This window comes from Hibiscus syriacus, unplaced genomic scaffold (assembly GCF_006381635.1).
Source record: "Hibiscus syriacus cultivar Baekdansim isolate YM2019G1 unplaced genomic scaffold, ASM638163v2 tig00008957_pilon, whole genome shotgun sequence".
NCBI lineage: Eukaryota > Viridiplantae > Streptophyta > Magnoliopsida > Malvales > Malvaceae > Hibiscus > Hibiscus syriacus.
This window is the reverse complement of record NW_024062178.1, coordinates 909,183-918,096: the sequence shown is the minus strand read 5'-3', so window position 1 is coordinate 918,096 and position 8,914 is coordinate 909,183. Positions and strand designations below refer to the sequence as shown.

The following is an 8,914-nucleotide window of genomic DNA, read 5'->3' as shown; positions in this document are numbered from 1 at the left end:
AGTTGACTCGGTTTGGGTCGGGTTGACTCGGTTCGGACCGATTCAATCCGATTGGACCGTTTCTAGAAGAGTTCTGGGGCGTGAACGAGCCCCACACGCGTACGGCGACACATGGCGACGAGGACGGCTCGGGGCGCATGGCAGTTTGTGTTTGTTTGCTTATCTTGAACATTTCATTTATCCTTGCCTGCTTTACTGTTTATTGGACTGCTGCTCTTCTCTTTGCTAGTTATCTCCATTTTCTCTATTCTACATTAACTAAGTGTACTCTTTGGTCACTTTGTTCCTTTTATTTATTTATTTTCAGGGACCACCAATCCCTATCTTCCTGTTTCACCTTCAGCTATAGATGGAAGCAGCCAGGTCAAGAAAATGTTGACTATTGAATTTCTTAACAGTTGTTAGAATTTGAATATAGATGTGTGAATTATTTACCATGTACAAATTAGAGCACAAAGCCTTGGTGGTTTTAGCTAATTTTCCATAAGTATATTGATATATATATATGTGTGTGTGTGATTTTTTCCCATGAAAGGTGTCCCGTGCATCGAAATCAATTCTTGTGAACCTGTATTTCTACCAAGAGATGAATAATACTGCTTTACGCTGCAGGATTCTGCAGTGTATGTTTACCCTTTTGCTTGTTTATTAATGGGATTCATTTGTTTGCAGTTAAGTTTAGGCCTTGATGGGGAAAAACTAGAACCCGAGAGTAATGTTTTACTGGCATCTTCGAGAACATGCAGTATGCTGTTACCTTGGATGTGCTGCATATGGTATTGACAATTACTGGAAACCATTTTTATATGACAATCTAGTACTTCAACTCATACCGAGTATTTGCTTTTTTTCTCTCACCTACATACAGGTCTTCTCTGCTTTTGGCTCCGTTCAAAAGATTGCCATGTTTGATAAGAATGGGGGAATGCAGGCTCTAATTCAATATCCGGGTAATGTTTAAACATGTTTAATTATCCCGTTTAAAATTAGGCCTAAAATATATGTTACCGGTAAGAATATAGAAAAGAGATTAGGCACACCATCTTGTTATCCCTTAATCTAAACATTAATGGTTCCGTGTTTTACAGATGTTCACACTTCACACAGCTGTTGTTGCCAAGGAAGCCTTGGAAGGGCACTGCATACATGATGGAGGATTTTGCAAACTGCATCACCGATTTCAGTATAAAGGTATTTGGAGTTTTGGACAATACAATTTATGTAGCCGTTTAAATGATTCATTTCAATTCCGTAGTTTACATGACTACATAATACATTCACAGCTAGAGAAGGAACAAACAAGATTTTCTCTGAAGTCATTGACAAAATGATGGCCTCTTCAGAACCGTGCTATGTCACATTACATTGATCTATTTTGTAACTTACACTGACGACTTGATCGATTTTTTTTAAGACTCCGTTTGGTCAGAATGAAACAGGAGCAAATGTTTATTCCAAAAGTTGAGCTATAAAATTGTACATGTTGTGTAGGTCAACCATTAGACTAGATTAAAGTTACTTGGTCCAGGTGTGAGTGTCCAGGATGGATGTGTTTTGCCATGGATATGCTCGTATTCCCGTAGCCATATCCTGTTAAAGAGTCTGAGCAACAGAAGAAGAGCATTTAAAGTTTATAAGCCCTAGTCTATTTCTAACATTGTGGTTTATTCATTACAGGTCAGCAACGATCGCAGCAGAGATTATACAGTCCCACAACCTTGGTTTTCAGGCAACAGCCAGTTCAAACAATGGGCCTCAGGTGTTCCAGGAGTACCTCAATCCACACCGGTAGAAATGGCTAATGGACCAACAGCCTCGATGCCACAAATGACTCCCGGAACGATGCAAATGCCGGGCAGCTACAGTGGCATACCACCAGCTGGGTCAGTGCCTCCTTAAGGACCAAATCAGATGTAATATCATATTGTCTACCATACATGAAAACCGAGATAGGGTCAGACTGGTGTCTCAGTTGTTACACAGGTTGCTCACCACCGCATTTCTTGGAGAGGCAGATTTTGAATGTTTTATTAAACACGTGCAGCTAAAAAAAGATATTGCATTACTTGAGGATATTAAATTTTGGTTAGATCATTCAAGTTTGGCTTTTTAATTCATCATTAGTATTGATTGTTTGATCATCTTGTTAAAAAATGGATGAATGTGCACCATTCGTTTGAAAAAATATATATTTAAACGTCGAATTTGGGATTTATATTAATTGAAGATTTGACATCATTTTTTGGGGTTAAACCCATGACTCAATAGACATTATTCAAAAATTTTGAACTAAAAAGTTATTTACAAAAGTTAATTATAATCTCAATCAGACATCCGAATAAAATTTATTGATAAAACTTACCAGATCCACATAAATTTTAAATTTTATGTATTTGGTAATTTTCCATGTTGAAGACCATGGATTATGACTTTAGAAATTAAAAAGGGTAATTTCTAATTTTTTATACTAATTTTTTATTTTTTTATAAATGAGCGTTATATTTATAGAATTAATTTATTTGAAGTATTATTTTTAAATAAGGAAAATAATAATATAATTTACATAAAGTTGCCGATATATTAACCCTTCAATTATTATTACTTGAACTCTCGAATCCAAACTAAAGAAATGTTTTGTATATTTTGCGATTATATATATTTCAGTTTCATATGAACAAAATTATGAAATTGACAGAAGAAGCGGGCGCCATATTCAATGGAGGAAGGTTTGAGCCGACTTGCCTTCACTCGTTCCTTTTCCTCCTCTTTCTTCTCCTAATCTGGTGGTTTTGGGTGGCTCTTAAATTCATCTGCTAATTATTATTATTATTCAAAAACCTGAAGAGGAAGAGGAAGAAGAAGAAGAAGAAGAAGAAGAAGAAGAAGAAGAAGAAGAAGAAAGAGCCCCAAATCCTTCTCTCCTTAAACCCCAGAAAGTAAATTAAGCAATGATCCTCTGCCTTCAACCTTCCCTTCTCTGCAACCACCCTTCTCCTTCTTTTTCTCTTATTAGGCCACGCTTTCACCGTTTATATTATCCCCTCTCTCTCAAGCTCAAACCCTTTTCCCCTTCACCGGTTTTCATCTTTTCCCGATTATATCCCCGCCCTTTCTCAATCCCTTCTTCTTCATTGCACCCCGACAATGTTACCTCCGATTTCAATGGTGAAGATTCCCAACCTTTGGTTTCAGATTCCCAGCCTTTGGTTTCAGATTCCGATGTCGTCGTCGATGGATTCGAGAATGTGGACGAGGGTGTCGAAGTTAATAGCGTCGATGGGGAATCTGAGAATGCGGTGGACAACGGGCAGAGTGATGAATTGGTGGTGGGAAACGAAGGGTCCAAGAGCAAAATTCCCTCCATGTTGTTTTTTATGGGAATTTGGGCTATGATAAAGAACGGAATGGACAAATTGTTGGCTTTGGATTGGTTCAGTTGGTGGCCGTTTTGGCGTAAGGAGAAACGGCTTGACCGTTTGATTGCCGAAGCCGATGCCAATCCCAGAGATGCCGCTAAACATAGCGCTTTGCTAGCCGAGCTTAATAAGCACAGGTTTTTTTTCTTCTTTCTTTCAGTTTTGTATTGTTTGATTAATTTCGAAACGTTTTTCCTTTCATTTTTATCCCGTTGATTATTATTGTTATTTTAAAACAGTCCTGAGTCTGTGATTAAGCGATTTGAACAAAGGGATCATGCGGTAGACAGCAGAGGAGTTGCCGAATATCTTCGAGCATTGATAGTCACTAATGCCATTGCTGAATATCTTCCTGATGAACAAGCTGGAAAGCCTTCTAGTCTTCCTACTTTGGTAACAAGACCCTACTTTTACTTTCTGCTTGGACCTATGAATTGGTGAATACGTAGTTATATACTTATATTAATCTATCTGATCCATTAAATCTTAAAATTCAGTTGCAAGAATTAAAGCAGCGTGCATCCGGGAATGTGGATGAGCCCTTTTTAAGCCCTGGAATTTCTCAGAAGCAACCGTTGCATGTTGTGATGGTAAGACCCCGTAGTTTACTGTTTGTATTGGAGTCATGGACTATGATAACCTGTCCATAACTTGGATTATTCTCCTCTCCCCCAAGAACCCCTTATCACTATTTTGATAGCAATGATGTATTCTTTGTTAGGTTGATCCTAAATTTGCAAACAGATCAAGATTTGCACAAGAGCTTATTTCAACTATCTTGTTCACTATTGCTGTTGGATTGGTTTGGTATGGATTCTGTGATTACTGTTGTACTCTCTCTCTTTTTTTTTCTTTTTCATTGTTGAATGGCCAGTCCTTGCTTTAATTTCCTGTTGTCAATTTTGTTAACACGAAAGTTGTTTTCAGGTTTATGGGTGCTTCTGCACTTCAGAGGTATGTAGGAAGCTTGGGTGGAATAGGAACTTCAGGTGTTGGATCAAGTTCCTCTTATGCCCCCAAAGAACTGAACAAAGAAGTGATGCCTGAGAAGGCAAGTATTGGATGCCTCTGCTTGCTGTCTATATTGAGTAGACTATGAAATTTAGCTGCATCCGAAAACTGCATTTCGGTTTTCAATATGCTGGATGGAATGAATTAAGTAGACTATGTTGAACCAGTTGAGTAAGAAATGCAAACTTTGAGTAGTGCCTTAATAATAGAAAAGCATTCATGTCTAAAGGGAAAATATTATAATTTGGTATCCTTAGTAGATAATTGATGATCAAAAGACTATTCTGTTGACCATGCAAGAGAAATGACGCTTTAGTTTTGTTATGGATAATTCTAGAACTTGTTTTCTTTTCCTCATTAATTATTTTATTTGCAGAATATTAAACATTTAAGGATGTCAAAGGCTGTGATGATGCAAAACAAGAGCTTGAGGAAGTAGTGGAGTACCTTAAAAACCCATCAAAGTTTACTCGCCTTGGGGGAAAGTTGCCAAAGGTTTGCACAGATAATATGGTTTTGAAATATGTCTCGTTCTTTCGGTCTCCATTTGTTGCACTTGCCTGTATATATCTATATTTCAGATTTTATCAAGGGCATCCTATAAAATAGAAAATATAGAAGTGATATCTATGCCAGGAAAACCAAATATATCAAGAAATTGCCTGAAGTCATGTCAGATTAGTATTAGTTCGGGTGTTAGGTTGGGAAGGGATTGGCTACAGATTCTAGGTTGTGCTTTTCAAGCTTTCCTTCATGAGGGAGAGAAAATAACAAGCAGTTATCGAGTCTTTAGTCCATAAAGAATGATTGTGCATTTATGTGAACAATAAGGGATGAAATTTGTTTCCTTTAGTTCTTTCACTTCTTGAGTTAATGCCTTTTTGCTTTGATCTTAATTTTGTATTATCTTATTCACTATAAAATTGCAGGGAATCCTTTTGACTGGAGCACCTGGAACTGGAAAAACTTTGCTGGCCAAGGTAAGGTTTTCTTTTATATTCACTTACGGTCACTTAAATATGTCAAGGATTTTTGTTTCACTGTTAGAAGATAACAATAAGTATAGTGATCGCATAATAAAATAGACACTAAGATTTTATGTGGAAAACCTTTTCGAGAAAAACCATGGGCAGAAGAAGAGAATTTACGAATTCTGAAAGTGCAAAGAATTCGAGACAAAATCTCAAATTCAATTAAACATCCGAATTTAAAAAAAATAATTTCATCATAATGAGAGGGCCCTTGTAAATTTTCATACCTCCACCTCTCATAATGCAAATTTGATGTTGCGATCTAATAGCAAAATTTCATATTTCAAGGATGTCGTTATCGTGATTGAGACAAGCAACTCGGACGCTATGATACCAATTTGTTAGAAGATAACGACAAGTATAGTGATCGCACAATAAATATACATTGAGATTTTACGTGAAAATCTCTTTCTGAAAAACAGGGACAAAAGAGGAGGATTTACACTCATGCTGGAAATAGAAGAATAAAGGAGGAATCTTCATGAACTACTTGACTTATAATCCTAATCCCTAATATCTATTTATGGGGATAGTTGATTGGTTATAAAACAACTTATATGGCAAGAAATCTACTCAAACTATGTTTGCTACTATCAATTAACATAAAATAGAATAAACTTCCTACTTTCAATAAAATTAGGTTTTTTTACTTCCTCCAATAAATTAAAATCAAATCAAATTCAGGTCAAGTTCTAACACTCATTACAACTCAATTTAGCCGCAGTAAAACAGCCCATTTTGCTGTAAGTGGTTCCAGAATATATTTCGAAGTGTGTTATAATGAAATTTGGTTTCTGTGACCTTGAAGGCTATAGCTGGGGAAGCTGGGGTACCTTTCTTTTATAGAGCGGGATCTGAATTTGAGGAAATGTAAGCCACCCTCTTATTTCATCTTTGCTTGGCCACTCTCGTCTATGGATTTCCATGCGGATATTGTATACTATTGGTTGGTTCTGAGGATTATGTGGTGATAGATATCTTGTTTGACATTCTCTATTTCTATGGCAGGTTTGTCGGTGTTGGTGCTCGGCGTGTGAGATCCCTTTTTCAAGCAGCTAAAAAGAAGGTTGATGTTCATTATTACTAGGTTGAGGGACTTATTTTGATTGATTGATATATTGCCCTTCATACCTTCTAATCATGCCAATCAACAATGTTTCATATTTTATAGGCTCCTTGTATCATTTTCATTGATGAAATAGATGCTGTTGGATCCACACGGAAACAATGGGAAGGCCATACCAAAAAAACGCTGCATCAGCTGCTTGTCGAAATGGATGGTTTTGAACAGAATGAGGCATATTAAAACAAGCTTCATATATCAATAATTTTTTTTTACTTTTGGAATTTGTTTAACCTTTATATCTCTCAGGGAATAATTCTGATGGCTGCAACAAATTTACCTGACATTCTTGATCCAGCTTTGACAAGACCTGGTAGATTTGACAGGCATGTAAGTGCTCCAATTATTAGTGTTTTGTTGAGTCTTGGGTGTTTGATATCATATACGGTCAAAGTTGTTCTTAGAGGAATCAATAATGACAAACAGTGTTGGTTCCTTGAGGCTTAAACAGAGTACACCCCCTCCCTGCCATCCATCTGCCTGGCAGCATGCCCTGAAGATTTTTTGCACTTCATCATAGATAAGTCGGTGCATCAGTTTGTGATTGCTTATATAACTGGATTGTTGAGTATAATCTAATTTTGGCTGTGGACTATTGTTAGTCTTACAAGATAGATATTTGCTTTTTTCATGTTCTTTTCTCTATAGAGAAGACTTACACAGCCCATCTTCTAGATTGTTGTCCCTAATCCAGATGTAAGAGGTCGTCAACAGATTTTGGAACTCTACCTACAGGATAAACCTTTGTCTGATGACGTGGATGTCAAAGCAATTGCTCGTGGTACTCCTGGATTCAATGGAGCGGGTAACATTTTCTGCATAAACTGAAAAAAGTTCCCGGTTCCTGTGAACATTCTTATTTTCTTTATAATTTTTCCCTATTACTCTGTCAATCAGATCTGGCAAACTTGGTGAATATTGCTGCGATTAAAGCTGCAGTTGAAGGTGCAAATAAACTGACTGCTTCACAGTTGGAGCATGCTAAAGATAGGATTCTCATGGGTACCGAACGTAAAACAATGTTTCTATCGGAAGATTCAAAGAAGGTATCAAATTTTCTTAGTATTACTTTAGGCAGGAGCAAAAGCAGATGTTTAAAGTAAGATGTCTTTTATTTGCTGATACTGTTGCACATAACTTCAGCTTACTGCTTATCATGAGAGTGGTCATGCAATTGTTGCTTTCAATACCGAAGGCGCACTTCCAATCCACAAGGCTACAATCATGCCCCGGGGATCTGCTTTGGGAATGGTTACCCAGCTGCCATCAACCGATGAGACTTCAATCAGTAAGAAGCAATTATTAGCTCGTCTTGATGTTTGTATGGGAGGAAGAGTTGCAGAAGAACTCATCTTTGGTCAGGACCATATCACAACCGGTGCAAGCAGTGATCTGCATACGGCTACAGAGCTTGCTCAATATATGGTATCTTTCAAAGTGTTTTCTTTAATCCGTAATTCTCCATTTCTATATTTGTCTTTCCAGTTCATAGTAAACTATATATGAACCAATAAGGAAAAGAATTTTCCAAAGCTAGGGCAATTTCTTATGGCTTTGATTTACAATGCCAGGTATCAAGTTGTGGGATGAGTGATGCAATTGGACCAGTTAATATTAAAGAGCGACCAAGTTCAGAAATGCAATCTCGCATTGATGCTGAAGTATGTTCCTGCAAGGTAGATTTATGATTGGTAAAGGTGTCTTCTTAATTTGTTTTAATTTTGTTATGCAGGTTGTAAAGCTTCTAAGAGAAGCATACGATCGTGTGAAAGCCCTGTTAAAGAAGGTATGTTCATGAAACCCCTCTTGTAATAAGAGTATGCGTCCAACTTTGTGTATGTTAAATTTCTGCGAAGTATTTCCATATGCACATTGGAACTAAAGATCGATCATTCTATCAAAAAATTCAATCAACACTTTGACATTTTTTTCAGCAAGAGAAGGCATTACACGAATTAGCAAATGCTCTTTTGGAGTACGAAACACTTAACGCAGAAGAAATAAAGCGCATTCTTCTCCCGTTCCGAGAAGGACCTTTTCCCGAACAACAAGAAGCGCAGGAAGAGGGGGAGCTGGTATTGGCCTAAACTATATAACTCGATATCCGTAACCTGAGATCTAACTTGATTGTAGGGGAAGCTCTGTACAATGTATTTTAAGCAGCACAGGTAATTTATTTTACATAATTTCTTGCAATTCTTTCCCCACCATAATCATAACAAAAAATAAGATGTGTTATGGAAACTGTGGTTAAGACAGGAGGGACCATTCGATGCTTCGTGTTGAATCCCACTTTGAAATGTACCATTCCGGGGCGAAATTTTGAACTTAGG

The 8,914-nt window shown here is 37.2% G+C and overlaps 1 pseudogene; it reads left to right on the top strand.

Annotated features, from left to right (window-relative positions):
- The first annotated feature begins 2,897 nt into the window (after positions 1–2,897).
- Positions 2,898–8,784, top strand: LOC120202656 (annotated as a pseudogene).
- Positions 8,785–8,914: the final 130 nt, after the last annotated feature.